Source organism: Arachis hypogaea, unplaced genomic scaffold, assembly GCF_003086295.3.
Source record: "Arachis hypogaea cultivar Tifrunner unplaced genomic scaffold, arahy.Tifrunner.gnm2.J5K5 arahy.Tifrunner.gnm2.scaffold_30, whole genome shotgun sequence".
Taxonomy (NCBI): domain Eukaryota; kingdom Viridiplantae; phylum Streptophyta; class Magnoliopsida; order Fabales; family Fabaceae; genus Arachis; species Arachis hypogaea.
This window is the reverse complement of record NW_027255469.1, coordinates 226,545-243,224: the sequence shown is the minus strand read 5'-3', so window position 1 is coordinate 243,224 and position 16,680 is coordinate 226,545. Positions and strand designations below refer to the sequence as shown.

Below are 16,680 nucleotides of genomic sequence, written 5' to 3'. Positions count from 1 at the left end.
GCTGACCCTCGTTCTTTAAATGACGCTATCCCGAGGAGGACACCTAAAGGCGAGCCGTAATGCCTCATCTTTGGCAAGCTCCTCCGGTTTTTTTCACAGTTTTTTTCCAGATTTTTTTTTTGTTTTTTTTTTTTTTTTTTTTTTTTTTTTTTTTTTTTTTTTTTTTTTTTTTTTTTTTTTTTACGTTCTGCTGACCCTCGTTCTTTAAATGACGCTATCCCGAGGAGGACACCTAAAGGCGAGCCGTAATGGCCTCATCTTTGGCAAGCTCCTCCGGTTTTTTTCACAGTTTTTTTCCAGATTTTTTTTTTTTTTTTTTTTTTTTTTTTTTTTTTTTTTTTTTTTTTTTTTTTTTTTTTTTACGTTCTGCTGACCCTCGTTCTTTAAATGACGCTATCCCGAGGAGGACACCTAAAGGCGAGCCGTAATGGCCTCATCTTTGGCAAGCTCCTCCGGTTTTTTTTCACAGTTTTTTTTCCAGATTTTTTTTTTTTTTTTTTTTTTTTTTTTTTTTACGTTCTGCTGACCCTCGTTCTTTAAATGACGCTATCCCGAGGAGGACACCTAAAGGTGAGCCGTAATGGCCTCATCTTTGGCAAGCTCCTCCGGTTTTTTTTCACAGTTTTTTTCCAGATTTTTTTTTTTTTTTTTTTTTTTTTTTTTTTTTTTTTTTTTTTTTACGTTCTGCTGACCCTCGTTCTTTAAATGACGCTATCCCGAGGAGGACACCTAAAGGCGAGCCGTAATGGCCTCATCTTTGGCAAGCTCCTCCGGTTTTTTTCACAGTTTTTTTCCAGATTTTTTTTTTTTTTTTTTTTTTTTTTTACGTTCTGCTGACCCTCGTTCTTTAAATGACGCTATCCCGAGGAGGACACCTAAAGGCGAGCCGTAATGGCCTCATCTTTGGCAAGCTCCTCCGGTTTTTTTCACAGTTTTTTTCCAGATTTTTTTTTTTTTTTTTTTTTTTTTTTTTACGTTCTGCTGACCCTCGTTCTTTAAATGACGCTATCCCGAGGAGGACACCTAAAGGCGAGCCGTAATGGCCTCATCTTTGGCAAGCTCCTCCGGTTTTTTTCACAGTTTTTTTCCAGATTTTTTTTTTTTTTTTTTTTTTTTTTTTTTTTACGTTCTGCTGACCCTCGTTCTTTAAATGACGCTATCCCGAGGAGGACACCTAAAGGCGAGCCGTAATGGCCTCATCTTTGGCAAGCTCCTCCGGTTTTTTTCACAGTTTTTTTCCAGATTTTTTTTTTTTTTTTTTTTTTTTTTTTACGTTCTGCTGACCCTCGTTCTTTAAATGACGCTATCCCGAGGAGGACACCTAAAGGCGAGCCGTAATGGCCTCATCTTTGGCAAGCTCCTCCGGTTTTTTTCACAGTTTTTTCCAGATTTTTTTTCTTTTTTTTTTTTTTTTTTTTACGTTCTGCTGACCCTCGTTCTTTAAATGACGCTATCCCGAGGAGGACACCTAAAGGCGAGCCGTAATGCCTCATCTTTGGCAAGCTCCTCCGGTTTTTTTCACAGTTTTTTTCCAGATTTTTTTTTTATTTTTTTTTTTTTTTTTTTTTTTACGTTCTGCTGACCCTCGTTCTTTAAATGACGCTATCCCGAGGAGGACACCTAAAGGTGAGCCTTAATGGCCTCATCTTTGGCAAGCTCCTCCGGTTTTTTTCACAGTTTTTTTCCAGATTTTTTTTTTTTTTTTTTTTTTTTTTTTTTTTTTTTTTTACGTTCTGCTGACCCTCGTTCTTTAAATGACGCTATCCCGAGGAGGACACCTAAAGGCGAGCCGTAATGGCCTCATCTTTGGCAAGCTCCTCCGGTTTTTTCACAGTTTTTTTCCAGATTTTTTTTTTTTTTTTTTTTTTTTTTTACGTTCTGCTGACCCTCGTTCTTTAAATGACGCTATCCCGAGGAGGACACCTAAAGGCGAGCCGTAATGGCCTCATCTTTGGCAAGCTCCTCCGGTTTTTTTCACAGTTTTTTTTCCAGTTTTTTTTTTTTTTTTTTTTTTTTTTTTACGTTCTGCTGACCCTCGTTCTTTAAATGACGCTATCCCGAGGAGGACACCTAAAGGCGAGCCGTAATGGCCTCATCTTTGGCAAGCTCCTCCGGTTTTTTCACAGTTTTTTTCCAGATTTTTTTTTTTTTTTTTTTTTTTTTACGTTCTGCTGACCCTCGTTCTTTAAATGACGCTATCCCGAGGAGGACACCTAAAGGCGAGCCGTAATGCCTCATCTTGGCAAGCTCCTCCGGTTTTTTTCACAGTTTTTTCCAGATTTTTTTTTTTTTTTTTTTTTTTTTTTTTTTTTCTTTTGACGTTCTAATGACCTTGATGAGATATTTTGATGAGAAACGAATTTCTACCAAAACACCCAAAACTAACCGGCAAGTGTACCGGGTCGTATCAAGTAATAAAAACTCACGGAAGTGAGGTCGATCCCACAGGGATTGAAGGATTGAGCAATTTTAGTTTAGTGGTTGATTTAGTCAAGCGAATCAAGTGTTGGTTGGGTGATTTGTGATTTGCAGAATGTAAATTGCATGAAATTAAAGAGAGCGGGAAAGTAAATTGCTGAAACTTAAAGGACAAGAAATTAAATGACAGAAACTTAAAGTGCAAGAAATGTAAATTGCAGAATCTTAAAGTGCAAGAAATGTAAATTGCTTGAAATGTAAAGGGATTGGGATGAGGATTTGCAGAATTTAAACAAGGAAAACTAAATTGCATCAAACAGAAGAGGAAAAGGGATTGGGATTGAACCGGATCTTATAACAGCAAAGTAAATGAACAATGAAAGCATTAAACAGAGAATTGAAATGAGAATTTAGATCTCAGGACCCAGAGACTAGAAAACCAAGTCTAGATCTCAATGCCTTCCTAGATCCACAAGAACAATAGCAAGGAAATTGTAAATTGCAAAGAAAAGAGATGAAGATCAAGTAACAGAAACAGAAATGCAATTCAATTAACAGTAAAGAAACAGAGAGATCCAAGATTGAGATTGAAACAGAATTTCTTCAATTCTCCAATCCAAGATCCAAGACAAAAGTCAAATGAAATTGAAAGCAATGAAAGCAAGAAATTAAAGTTCACTCAGTTCAAAAGCTCTTCGAAAACTATTATGAAAATTCTAAAAGGAAAGCTCTAAAAGAAAACTCTCCCAAAAAGCTCCCTAAACAAATTGAATTCTATCCTATTTATACACTTTCCAAAATGATCTTCAAGCCTTGAGTTGGGCCTTTGTTCTTGGTGGAATTGGGTTGAAAGAGGCCTTGGTTGATTGCTCTTGAAGATTGAAGAAGAACCGAAGTGAACCAATTGAACCGGAAATGGAGTTAGCCAACGTTGGTCTTCAACGTTAGGGTCAAAGTTAGGGGTCTAACTTTGACCCTAACTTTTCATATCAGCAAACCACATTCTTCTGGTTTAGACGTTGGCGCCAACGTTAGGGGTCTAACTTTGACCCTAACGTTGGCCTTGCTTGGTGTGATTGGTGCCAACGTTAGCCTCCACGTTAGGGGGCTAACGTTGGCGCAAACGTTGCCTACTCCCCCATTGTGATTTAAGTGCCAACGTTAGCCTCCAAGTTAGGGGGCTAACGTTGGCGCAAACGTTGGTAGCCCAGGGAGAAACTCTCAAGTTCCAACGTTAGCCTCCAAGTTAGGGGGCTAACGTTGGAGCTAACGTTGGCTACTTCCAAAGAGTGATTCATATGCCCAACGTTAGCCTCCAAGTTAGGGGGCTAACGTTGGGGCTAACTTCATGCAACCCGGTTCAATTTTCACTTATTCCATTGTCCTCTCTTCACTCCTAGCCATTCCTCTTTGCTTCAACCTTTCTCCAAGCCTTCTTCACCTATCATTGATCAACCAAACTAATCAAAGTTTTGCTCAAAATCATGAGGTATTCAATCTTCCACAATATGCAACAAATATAGTTCAAAACCTCATGAAATGGCATGAATTCACATATGGTTGGTTCAATCAAGGGAAACATGAAAATCTACTCAATTAGCTTGCTTGTAGCTTAAGAAAGTGCATAATTCTAATGAAAACAAAAGAAAAAGACTAGCTAAAATGGGCTAGGATGACTTGTCATCACAACACCAAACTTAAAGCTTGCTTGTCCCCAAGCAAGAAATGAATTTATTAAGAAGAAAGAATGAAATGGAAGAGGAAGTTCATGCTAGCAAAGTGTTATTGATAGTTCATGGGGTTTTATGTGGATATGCAAATGCTCACTTCTTATTGACTCCTAGGCCTAGAAAGTTTCCTTCAAGTTTCAAGTGACATACTGCTATGACCTCTCATTATTCCTTTATCCTTGGCTATTACTTTATTCAAAAGCTTTATTTGAGTGTCATGTGTAGCAAGTTCATTTTCTTTTTATACTTGACACATTATTCACCATAGACACTTGGCTCACATTCCTTCTTAAAACATTGATGCCCAGCACCTCTTTGGGCTACTAAATGCTTTGTAGTTAGGTTGCTCTTGATAGTGGATTTTCAGCTGATGATCCCGGGTTAGTTAACCCAAGTCACCAAGTGTTGAGGCACTCCTAAGAGCTTACTAATCCAAGCAGATCCTAGTACAAAAACATCACAGGCATATATTTCAGAGTTCAAGCTATTGGTGTCCAGCTTTATTTCTTTTTGTTTTTCTTTTGTTTTGCCACCTTTTAGCTTTCTTTGTTCTTTCTTTCTTTTTTTTGTTTTTCTTTCTAACCAAGGAATTCTATTCAATTGAGATTCATAGACAATAGGCCACTCTCTACTTAGAAGGAGATATCTTAGCTCTTTATTCACTAAAGTGAGTTATAATGCAATCACACACACCACCACTTACTTTTATTCCACTTCTAACTAACAGAGACCATTTCACTTCACATTCAAACTGTTCTTTTATTAAATTTAAAGATGCAGGGGACAACACATACTTCTTGTTAAGTGAAAATGAACACACAAGCCAACACATAAAAAACCAGCCTACAAAAACATAATTGATGCATACTACACTAACAGTTTCTGTTAAAATGGGCATATTCATACTTCCAAATTTGAGCAATTCAATACTGATGGAGTTAAATGACAATACAACCTCTTGGTGGCTCCTTCTTCTTTCATCTCAGCTAATGGTGAGTAGTCCTCCCATAAGAGTGATTGATTTTCTGCAGTGTTAATGGAAGTTGCTTGTTTCTCAAGCCCTTATGTGATTTGTTAGTGTGCAAGACTTTCTTGTAGGCGTTTGAACTTACTTTGGTGTGTGAACACCAAACTCAGTCTCTTGCCATGTTTCTTATCCATAACCATATGTGAAAGCTTAAATCTTCGCTAAAGGTAATAAAATTGAAAACTAGAAACAGACAATGCTTAAATGATTTGTCAGATTGCTTGGAGCTGGTAGCTCTTTATATAGAAAGTGAGAATGTGCTTTTAAGTAAGATTTTGGTGGAACACCAAACTTAGAATCCTTCATTCTCCCTTAATATGTTTTGGTGTGAAACACCAAACTTAGCTCCTTGCAATACATACTACTCATTTAACCTTTTTATTGAACTAACTATGAAAGAAAAGTACCTCCGGTTGGGTTGCCTCCCAACAAGCGCTCTTTTATTGTCACTAGCTTGACATCTTTCAATTCTTTTTAAGAGGGCTGTAGGTGTTGAACCTCTTTTTCCTTAACCCATTGTCCTCCTAAGTACAACTTTGCTCTGTGCCCATTCACAGTGAATTGATTCTTTGTTGCCTCATCTAGCAGTTCAATATTCCCATAGGGAAAAATCTTTGTCACCAAGTATGGGCCAGTCCACTTAGACTTCAGTTTGCCAGGGAAGATTTTAAGCCTTGAATTATACAGGAGTACTTGTTGTCCAGGCTTGAATTCCTTCTTTGTGATCTTCTTGTCATGCCACTTCTTAGCTTTCTCCTTGTATATCTTCGCATTTTCATAAGCTTCCAGTCTGAATTCATCCAGTTCATTTAGTTGTAACAACCTTTTTTCTCCTGCAGCTTGGGGGTCAAGGTTGAGGAGTTTAGTGGCCCAAAAAGCTCTATGTTCAAGCTCTACAGGGAGGTGGCAGGATTTGCCATACAATAGCTGAAAGGGTGACTTGCCAATAGGAGTTTTAAAAGCTGTCCTATATGCCCACAGTGCATCCTCTAGCTTTCTAGCCCAATCCTTTCTTGTGATTCCCACTGTTTTCTCTAGGATCTTCTTTAATTCTCTATTTGCAAGTTCAGCTTGGCCGTTAGTCTGAGGGTGGTAGGGTGTGGCTACTTTGTGAATTACTCCATATTTGTGAAGGAGTTTCTCCATTTGTTTGTTGCAAAAGTGACTACCACCATCACTAATAAGACTTTTGGGCACTCCAAACCTAGTGAAGATGTGCTTTTTGAGGAATTGGAGGACGATCTGTGCATCACAGGTGGTTGTGGCTATAGCTTCTACCCATTTTGAGACATATTCCACTGCTACCAGGATGTATCTAAAAGAATAGGAAGGAGGAAAAGGCCCCATGAAATCAATTCCCCACAGATCGAACAATTCTAATTCCAAGATAAAATTTTGAGGCATCTCATTCCTTCTTGTTAATCCTCCTGCTTTCTGGCATTCATTACATTGGTGTACATATCTTCTGGCATCCTTGAAAATAGTTGGCCAATAGAAGCCACTCTGTAGTATTTTTGCGGCTGTTTTTTCTGGGCCAAAGTGTCCACCATAAGCTGAACCATGACAATGCCACAAGATGTCCCTCACTTCACTTTCAGGAATACACCTCCTGATCACTCCATCAGAGCATCTCTTGAATAAGAAGGGTTCATCCCATAAAAATTTCCTTGCTTCTTTAATCAACTTCTTCACTTGTTGCTTAGAGAATTCTTGCGGTATCTTCCTTCCCACTTTGTAATTTGCTATGTCAGCAAACCAAGGTGCTTGATGGATCTGCAGAAGGTGCTCATCTGGGAAGCTTTCATTTATTGGCTGGGATGCTTTTTGATTTGTTTCATGTGGTAGTCTTGACAGATGATCAGCGACCTGGTTTTCAGTGCCCTTCCTATCTCTTATTTCAATGTCAAATTCTTGTAGAAGCAGTATCCACCTGATGAGTCTTGGTTTAGCATCCTGTTTTGACATCAAATACTTAAGTGCAGCATGATCAGTATAAACTACAACCTTCGATCCTATCAGATATGATCTAAACTTATCAAATGCATAGACTACAGCTAGCAACTCTTTTTCTGTTGTAGTGTAATTTCTTTGGGCCTCATTCAACACTTTACTTGCGTAATATATGACATGATGCAAATTCCCCTTCTTTTGCCCAAGTACAGCACCAATTGCAATGTCACTTGCATCACACATGAGTTCAAAAGGTAATCCCCAATCTGGGGGTGTGATTATTGGTGCTGTTGTGAGTTTATTTTTTAAAGTTTCAAATGCATGCTGACAGTTTTCATCAAAAACAAAAGGGTTATCAAGCATTAACAGATTACTTAAAGGTTTGGCTATTTTTGAAAAGTCCTTGATAAACCTTCTGTAAAATCCGGCATGCCCCAAGAAACTTCTAACAGATTTCACATTAATTGGTGGAGGGAGTTTTTCTATAATCTCAACTTTTGCCTTATCAACCTCTATCCCTTTTCTTGAGACTTTATGGCCAAGAACAATTCCTTCGGGTACCATAAAATGGCATTTCTCCCAGTTTAAAACCAAATTAGTTTCTTGGCACCGTTTCAAGACAAGAGTTAAATGGTTTAGGCAAGCATTGAAATTATCACCAAAAACAGAGAAGTCATCCATGAAGACTTCTAAAAATTTTTCGACCATATCAGAAAAAATGGAGAGCATACACCTTTGAAATGTGGCAGGGGCGTTGCAGAGCCCAAAAGGCATCCGCCTATACGCAAAAACTCCAAATGGACATGTGAAGGCAGTTTTCTCTTGGTCCTTGGGGTCTACCACGATTTGATTATACCCAGAATATCCGTCCAAGAAACAGTAATAGGCATGGCCGGCTAACCTTTCCAGCATCTGATCAATGAATGGGAGAGGGAAATGATCCTTCCTGGTGGCATCATTCAATCTTCTATAGTCTATGCACATTCTCCACCCAGTCACTGTTCTAGTAGGGATCAACTCATTCTTCTCATTAGTGATGACTGTCATTCCTCCCTTCTTTGGTACAACTTGAACTGGGCTTACCCATGGGCTGTCAGATATTGGGAATATTATCCCTGCATTCCACAACTTCATTACTTCCTTCTGGACAACTTCCTTCATTGTAGGATTTAGCCTTCTTTGTGGTTGAACCACTGGTTTGGAATTATCTTCCAAGAGGATCTTATGCATACATACTGCAGGGCTGATTCCCTTCAGATCATCAATGGTCCATCCTAAAGCATCTTTGTGAGCTTTGAGTACATCAAGAAGTTCTCCTTCTTCCTTCTTTGACAGGGATGAATTAATGATTACTGGGAGGCTCTCCGATGTGCCAAGGAATGCATATTTGAGATGGGTGGGTAAAGGTTTCAATTCTTGTCTTCGTACATCTTCTTTCTTATCTTGCCTTTCATATTGCTCAGTAAAGGTCTCAGCCACTTGTTCCTCTGTTGTTTCTTGATTTCCTTCTTGCTCTTGAAACTTTTCTTCCAAAGTTTCTTCCACCAAACTATCTATCATATCCACTCTCACATAATCTTCTTGCTCAGGAGCGTTTTGCATTGATTTGAACACATTTATAATCATTTGTTCATTATGGACCCTGAAGGTCATTTCTCCTTTTTCAACATCAATGATGGCCCTTGCTGTGTGTAGAAATGGCCTTCCCAGAATGATTGAGTCGTTTCCTTCTTCTTCGGTATCCAAAATTACAAAATCTGCTGGGAAGATAAACTCCCCAATCTTTACTAACAGATTCTCCACAATTCCATTAGGTGTCTTGATTGATCTGTCAGCCATGACTAGCGACATCCTGGTGGGTTTAAGTTCTTCTATGGCAAGTTTTCTCATCATTGAGAGAGGCATTAAGTTGATGCTGGCACCCAGGTCACAGAGGGCCTTGTTGAGAATTATCTTGCCAATAGTGCATGAGACTACAAAGCTTCCCGGATCCTTAAGTTTTGGTGGAATACCCCGTTGGATTACAGCACTGCATTCCTCTGTGAGTAATATGGTTTCCCTTTCAAGCCAACTTCTTTTCTTGTTGATAAGATCCTTCAGAAACTTGGAATATAGAGGCATTTGCTCAAGTGCTTCGGCCAAGGGAATGTTGATTTCCAGCTTCTTAAAAATCTCAAGGAATTTGTGAAAATGCTTGTCATTAATCTCTTTGTTGAACCTCTGAGGGTATGGCAAGGGAGGAGTGAAGTTATTTCCCTGCCTTTGGTCCTTAGTTGGTCCTTCAATTACTTCCTTTCCCTTTCTTGATTTTTGTGGCTGATCTTCTTTTTCTTGAACTTGATTCTGAGTTGGCTTGCTTGCTGCCTCCTTCTTGTCATTGACTTTCTCTTCTTCAGCTTGTTTCTTGTCACTTTCCTTTGGCTTCTTGGTTGCTTCTTCATTTTTCACCAAGACTTTTCCACTCCTCAATTGTATTGCCTTGCATTCTTCCTTAGGATTTGGGATTGTGTCACTTGGCAGTGAGCTTGAAGATTTCTCAACAGAAATCTGTTTGGAGATTTGCCCAATTTGCCTCTCTAGGCTCTTCATGGAGGCTTCATGGTTCTTGGTTGTCATTTCTTGGTGTTTCCACATTTTGTCTATCAAGGTTTCCAAGTTGGTGAGTCTTTGAGATTCAGGTGATGCTTGTGGTGGGTTGTGAAATGTGGATGGTGGATGGTAGGCATTTTGGTTGGTGGGTTGGTTATTAGATTGGTAATGGTTGGGGTTGGAGTAGTTGTTTTGAGGTTTTCTGTAGGGGTTTTGGTTGGTTTGCTGCTGGTTGTGGTTTTGGTTGTTTCTTAAAGTGTTTTGGTTTGAGTTTCTCTGCCATGGTTGTTGATTTTGGTTGTGATTGTCTCCCCACCTAAGGTTTGGGTGGTTCTTCCAAGAAGGGTTGTAAGTGTCACCATATACTTCATTTGGCCCAGAATTTTGGTTGTGCATGTACTGGACTTGTTCTTGTTGTTGCTCCTCTTGAGTCTCTTCACTCTGACCCCATGTGGTTGATGGCTGGCTAGTGTTGACTGCTGCAACTTGGAGACTGTCAATCCTCTTAGCCATTTGCTCAAATTGTTGTTGAAATTGCTGCTGCATCATCTTGTTTTGAGCTAGGATTGAATCCACTCCGTCTAGTTCCATTACTCCTCTTCTTTGTGATGGTTGGCGGCTTCTTTGATGAGCAAAGAAATATTGATTGTTGGCCACCATGTCCACAAGATTCTGAGCTTCCTCAGCAGTTTTCATTAGTTGTAGTGAACCTCCAGCAGAATGATCTAATGCCTCCTGAGATTTCAATGTCAGGCCTTCATAGAAATTTTGCAGCACATCCCATTCATTGAACATCTCTGGAGGGCACTTTCTGATTAAGGCTTTGTACCTCTCCCATGCTTCATACAAGGATTCAGCATCTAATTGTGTGAATGTCTGCACCTCAGTTTTCAGCCTGATGACTCTCTGGGGTGGATAGAATTTGGCTAGAAATTTAGCCACCAAGTCATCCCAACTAGTGATACTTGCTTGGGGAAAAGTTTCAAGCCATTGTGCAGCCTTATCCCTTAATGAGAACGGGAACAGCAGAAGCTTGTAAGTCTCAGGATTCACACCATTGGATTTGACAGTGTCACAGATCCTCAAGAAGGTAGATAGATGTTGATTTGGATCCTCCAATGGTCCTCCTCCAAATGAGCAGTTATTCTGGACCAATGTGATGAGTTGTGGCTTCAGTTCAAAGTTATTTGCATTGACATTAGGGGTGAGAATGCTGCTTCCACAATGTCTAGCATTTGCAAAAGTATAGGAAGCCAATACTCTCCTCTGTTGTGGTGGATTATTAACTCCTTCTCCTGGATTAGATGTATCTCCTTCCATCTCGTGGTATTCTTCCTCAGATTCTTCTTCTCCAACAATACTTTTCCCTCTTTCGGCTCTTCTTAACCTCCTGAGAGTTCTTTCGTCTTGTTCATGAAAATTGGGTATGGCTCTTTGTGTACCTGACATACAAGCAGAACATAAGAGCACACAAACCAGTGATACTTCAATCTACTGCTAGAATGAAGTTTTAGTTAGCTTAAGCAAAAATTCAAACAGTTAGTGGGTTAATCAAAAGTTAAAGAAAAATAAAGAAAAAGTGCTTGATCTAGATTACCACCTCACTTAATCATTGTCAATCTAATCAATCCCCGGCAACGGCGCCAAAAACTTGATGAGATATTTTGATGAGAAACGAATTTCTACCAAAACACCCAAAACTAACCGGCAAGTGTACCGGGTCGTATCAAGTAATAAAAACTCACGGAAGTGAGGTCGATCCCACAGGGATTGAAGGATTGAGCAATTTTAGTTTAGTGGTTGATTTAGTCAAGCGAATCAAGTGTTGGTTGGGTGATTTGTGATTTGCAGAATGTAAATTGCATGAAATTAAAGAGAGCGGGAAAGTAAATTGCTGAAACTTAAAGGACAAGAAATTAAATGACAGAAACTTAAAGTGCAAGAAATGTAAATTGCAGAATCTTAAAGTGCAAGAAATGTAAATTGCTTGAAATGTAAAGGGGATTGGGATGAGGATTTGCAGAATTTAAACAAGGAAAACTAAATTGCATCAAACAGAAGAGGAAAAGGGAGTTGGGATTGAACCGGATCTTATAACAGCAAAGTAAATGAACAATGAAAGCATTAAACAGAGAATTGAAATGAGAATTTAGATCTCAGGACCCAGAGACTAGAAAACCAAGTCTAGATCTCAATGCCTTCCTAGATCCACAAGAACAATAGCAAGGAAATTGTAAATTGCAAAGAAAAGAGATGAAGATCAAGTAACAGAAACAGAAATGCTAATTCAATTAACAGTAAAGGAAACAGAGAGATCCAAGATTGAGATTGAAACAGAATTTCTTCAATTCTCCAATCCAAGATCCAAGACAAAAGTCAAATGAAATTGAAAGCAATGAAAGCAAGAAATTAAAGTTCACTCAGTTCAAAAGCTCTTCGAAAACTATTATGAAAATTCTAAAAGGAAAGCTCTAAAAGAAAACTCTCCCGAAAAAGCTCCCTAAACAAATTGAATTCTATCCTATTTATACACTTTCCAAAATGATCTTCAAGCCTTGAGTTGGGCCTTTGTTCTTGGTGGAATTGGGTTGAAAGAGGCCTTGGTTGATTGCTCTTGAAGATTGAAGAAGAACCGAAGTGAACCAATTGAACCGGAAATGGAGTTAGCCAACGTTGGTCTTCAACGTTAGGGTCAAAGTTAGGGGTCTAACTTTGACCCTAACTTTTCATATCAGCAAACCACATTCTTCTGGTTTAGACGTTGGCGCCAACGTTAGGGGTCTAACTTTGACCCTAACGTTGGCCTTGCTTGGTGTGATTGGTGCCAACGTTAGCCTCCACGTTAGGGGGCTAACGTTGGCGCAAACGTTGCCTACTCCCCCATTGTGATTTAAGTGCCAACGTTAGCCTCCAAGTTAGGGGGCTAACGTTGGCGCAAACGTTGGTAGCCCAGGGAGAAACTCTCAAGTTCCAACGTTAGCCTCCAAGTTAGGGGGCTAACGTTGGAGCTAACGTTGGCTACTTCCAAAGAGTGATTCATATGCCCAACGTTAGCCTCCAAGTTAGGGGGCTAACGTTGGGGCTAACTTCATGCAACCCGGTTCAATTTTCACTTATTCCATTGTCCTCTCTTCACTCCTAGCCATTCCTCTTTGCTTCAACCTTTCTCCAAGCCTTCTTCACCTATCATTGATCAACCAAACTAATCAAAGTTTTGCTCAAAATCATGAGGTATTCAATCTTCCACAATATGCAACAAATATAGTTCAAAACCTCATGAAATGGCATGAATTCACATATGGTTGGTTCAATCAAGGGAAACATGAAAATCTACTCAATTAGCTTGCTTGTAGCTTAAGAAAGTGCATAATTCTAATGAAAACAAAAGAAAAAGACTAGCTAAAATGGGCTAGGATGACTTGTCATCAAGCGAGCCGTAATGGCCTCATCTTTGGCAAGCTCCTCCGGTTTTTTTCACAGTTTTTTCCAGATTTTTTTTTTTTTTTTTTTTTTTACGTTCTGCTGACCTCGTTCTTTAAATGACGCTATCCCGAGGAGGACACCTAAAGGGAGCCGTAATGGCCTCATCTTTGGCAAGCTCCTCCGGTTTTTTTCACAGTTTTTTTCCAGTTTTTTTTTTTTTTTTTTTTTTTTTTTTACGTTCTGCTGACCCTCGTTCTTTAAATGACGCTATCCCGAGGAGGACACCTAAAGGCGAGCCGTAATGGCCTCATCTTTGGCAAGCTCCTCCGGTTTTTTTCACAGTTTTTTTTTTTTTTTTTTTTTTTTTTTTTTTACTTCTGCTGACCTCGTTCTTTAAATGACGTATCCCGAGGAGGACACCTAAAGGCGAGCCGTAATGGCCTCATCTTTGGCAAGCTCCTCCGGTTTTTTTCACAGTTTTTTTCAGTTTTTTTTTTTTTTTTTTTTTTTTTTTTTTTACGTTCTGCTGACCTCGTTCTTTAAATGACGCTATCCCGAGGAGGACACCTAAAGGCGAGCCGTAATGGCCTCATCTTTGGCAAGCTCCTCCGGTTTTTTTCACAGTTTTTTCCAGATTTTTTTTTTTTTTTTTTTTTTTTTTTTTTACGTTCTGCTGACCCTCGTTCTTTAAATGACGCTATCCCGAGGAGGACACCTAAAGGCGAGCCGTAATGGCCTCATCTTTGGCAAGCTCCTCCGGTTTTTTTCACAGTTTTTTTCCGTTTTTTTTTTTTTTTTTTTTTTTTTTAGTTCTGCTGACCTCGTTCTTTAAATGACGCTATCCGAGGAGGACACCTAAAGGCGAGCCGTAATGGCCTCATCTTTGGCAAGCTCCTCCGGTTTTTTTCACAGTTTTTTTTTTTTTTTTTTTTTTTTTTTTTTTTTTTACGTTCTGCTGACCCTCGTTCTTTAAATGACGCTATCCCGAGGAGGACACCTAAAGGCGAGCCGTAATGGCCTCATCTTTGGCAAGCTCCTCCGGTTTTTTTCACAGTTTTTTTCCAGATTTTTTTTTTTTTTTTTTTTTTTTTTACGTTCTGCTGACCCTCGTTCTTTAAATGACGCTATCCCGAGGAGGACACCTAAAGGCGAGCCGTAATGGCCTCATCTTTGGCAAGCTCCTCCGGTTTTTTTCACAGTTTTTTTCGTTTTTTTTTTTTTTTTTTTTTTTTTTTTTACGTTCTGCTGACCTCGTTCTTTAAATGACGCTATCCGAGGAGGACACCTAAAGGGAGCCGTAATGCCTCATCTTTGGCAAGCTCCTCCGGTTTTTTTCACAGTTTTTTTTTTTTTTTTTTTTTTTTTTTTTTTTTACGTTCTGCTGACCCTCGTTCTTTAAATGACGCTATCCCGAGGAGGACACCTAAAGGCGAGCCGTAATGGCCTCATCTTTGGCAAGCTCCTCCGGTTTTTTTCACAGTTTTTTTCCAGATTTTTTTTTTTTTTTTTTTTTTTTTTTTTACGTTCTGCTGACCCTCGTTCTTTAAATGACGCTATCCCGAGGAGGACACCTAAAGGCGAGCCGTAATGGCCTCATCTTTGGCAAGCTCCTCCGGTTTTTTTCACAGTTTTTTTCCAGATTTTTTTTTTTTTTTTTTTTTTTTTACGTTCTGCTGACCCTCGTTCTTTAAATGACGCTATCCCGAGGAGGACACCTAAAGGCGAGCCGTAATGGCCTCATCTTTGGCAAGCTCCTCCGGTTTTTTTCACAGTTTTTTTCCAGATTTTTTTTTTTTTTTTTTTTTTTTTTTTTTTTTTTTTTTACGTTCTGCTGACCCTCGTTCTTTAAATGACGCTATCCCGAGGAGGACACCTAAAGGCGAGCCGTAATGGCCTCATCTTTGGCAAGCTCCTCCGGTTTTTTTCACAGTTTTTTTTTTTTTTTTTTTTTTTTTTTTTTTTTTTTTTTTTTACGTTCTGCTGACCCTCGTTCTTTAAATGACGCTATCCCGAGGAGGACACCTAAAGGCGAGCCGTAATGGCCTCATCTTTGGCAAGCTCCTCCGGTTTTTTTCACAGTTTTTTTCCAGATTTTTTTTTTTTTTTTTTTTTTTTTTTTTTTTTTTTACGTTCTGCTGACCCTCGTTCTTTAAATGACGCTATCCCGAGGAGGACACCTAAAGGCGAGCCGTAATGGCCTCATCTTTGGCAAGCTCCTCCGGTTTTTTTCACAGTTTTTTTCCAGATTTTTTTTTTTTTTTTTTTTTTTTTTTTTTTTTTTACGTTCTGCTGACCCTCGTTCTTTAAATGACGCTATCCCGAGGAGGACACCTAAAGGCGAGCCGTAATGGCCTCATCTTTGGCAAGCTCCTCCGGTTTTTTTCACAGTTTTTTTCCAGATTTTTTTTTTTTTTTTTTTTTTTTTTTTTTTTTTTACGTTCTGCTGACCCTCGTTCTTTAAATGACGCTATCCCGAGGAGGACACCTAAAGGCGAGCCGTAATGGCCTCATCTTTGGCAAGCTCCTCCGGTTTTTTTCACAGTTTTTTTCCAGATTTTTTTTTTTTTTTTTTTTTTTTTTTTTTTTTTTACGTTCTGCTGACCCTCGTTCTTTAAATGACGCTATCCCGAGGAGGACACCTAAAGGCGAGCCGTAATGGCCTCATCTTTGGCAAGCTCCTCCGGTTTTTTTTCACAGTTTTTTTTCCAGATTTTTTTTTTTTTTTTTTTTTTTTTTTTTTTTTTTTTTTTTTTTTTTTTTTTTACGTTCTGCTGACCCTCGTTCTTTAAATGACGCTATCCCGAGGAGGACACCTAAAGGCGAGCCGTAATGGCCTCATCTTTGGCAAGCTCCTCCGGTTTTTTTCACAGTTTTTTTCCAGATTTTTTTTTTTTTTTTTTTTTTTTTTTTTTTTTTTTTTTTTTTTTTTTTTTTTTTTTTTTTTTTTTTTTTTTTTTTTTTTTTACGTTCTGCTGACCCTCGTTCTTTAAATGACGCTATCCGAGGAGGACACCTAAAGGCGAGCCGTAATGGCCTCATCTTTGGCAAGCTCCTCCGGTTTTTTTCACAGTTTTTTTCCAGATTTTTTTTTTTTTTTTTTTTTTTTTTTTTACGTTCTGCTGACCCTCGTTCTTTAAATGACGCTATCCCGAGGAGGACACCTAAAGGCGAGCCGTAATGGCCTCATCTTTGGCAAGCTCCTCCGGTTTTTTTCACAGTTTTTTTCCAGATTTTTTTTTTTTTTTTTTTTTTTTTTTTTTTTTTTTTACGTTCTGCTGACCCTCGTTCTTTAAATGACGCTATCCCGAGGAGGACACCTAAAGGCGAGCCGTAATGGCCTCATCTTTGGCAAGCTCCTCCGGTTTTTTTCCAGTTTTTTTTTTTTTTTTTTTTTTTTTTTTTTTTTACGTTCTGCTGACCCTCGTTCTTTAAATGACGCTATCCCGAGGAGGACACCTAAAGGCGAGCCGTAATGGCCTCATCTTTGGCAAGCTCCTCCGGTTTTTTCACAGTTTTTTTCCAGATTTTTTTTTTTTTTTTTTT

The 16,680-nt window shown here is 38.9% G+C and overlaps 1 long non-coding RNA gene across 1 annotated transcript in view; it reads left to right on the top strand.

Annotated features, from left to right (window-relative positions):
* Window positions 1-16,191, top strand: part of LOC140183397 (uncharacterized) — a 128,480-nt gene extending 112,289 nt beyond the window's left edge. The window contains exons 2-3 of the long non-coding RNA XR_011879407.1: window positions 111-184; window positions 16,019-16,191. This is a non-coding gene — a long non-coding RNA (uncharacterized lncRNA). The remainder of the gene's footprint in view (window positions 1-110; window positions 185-16,018) is intronic.
* Window positions 16,192-16,680: the final 489 nt, after the last annotated feature.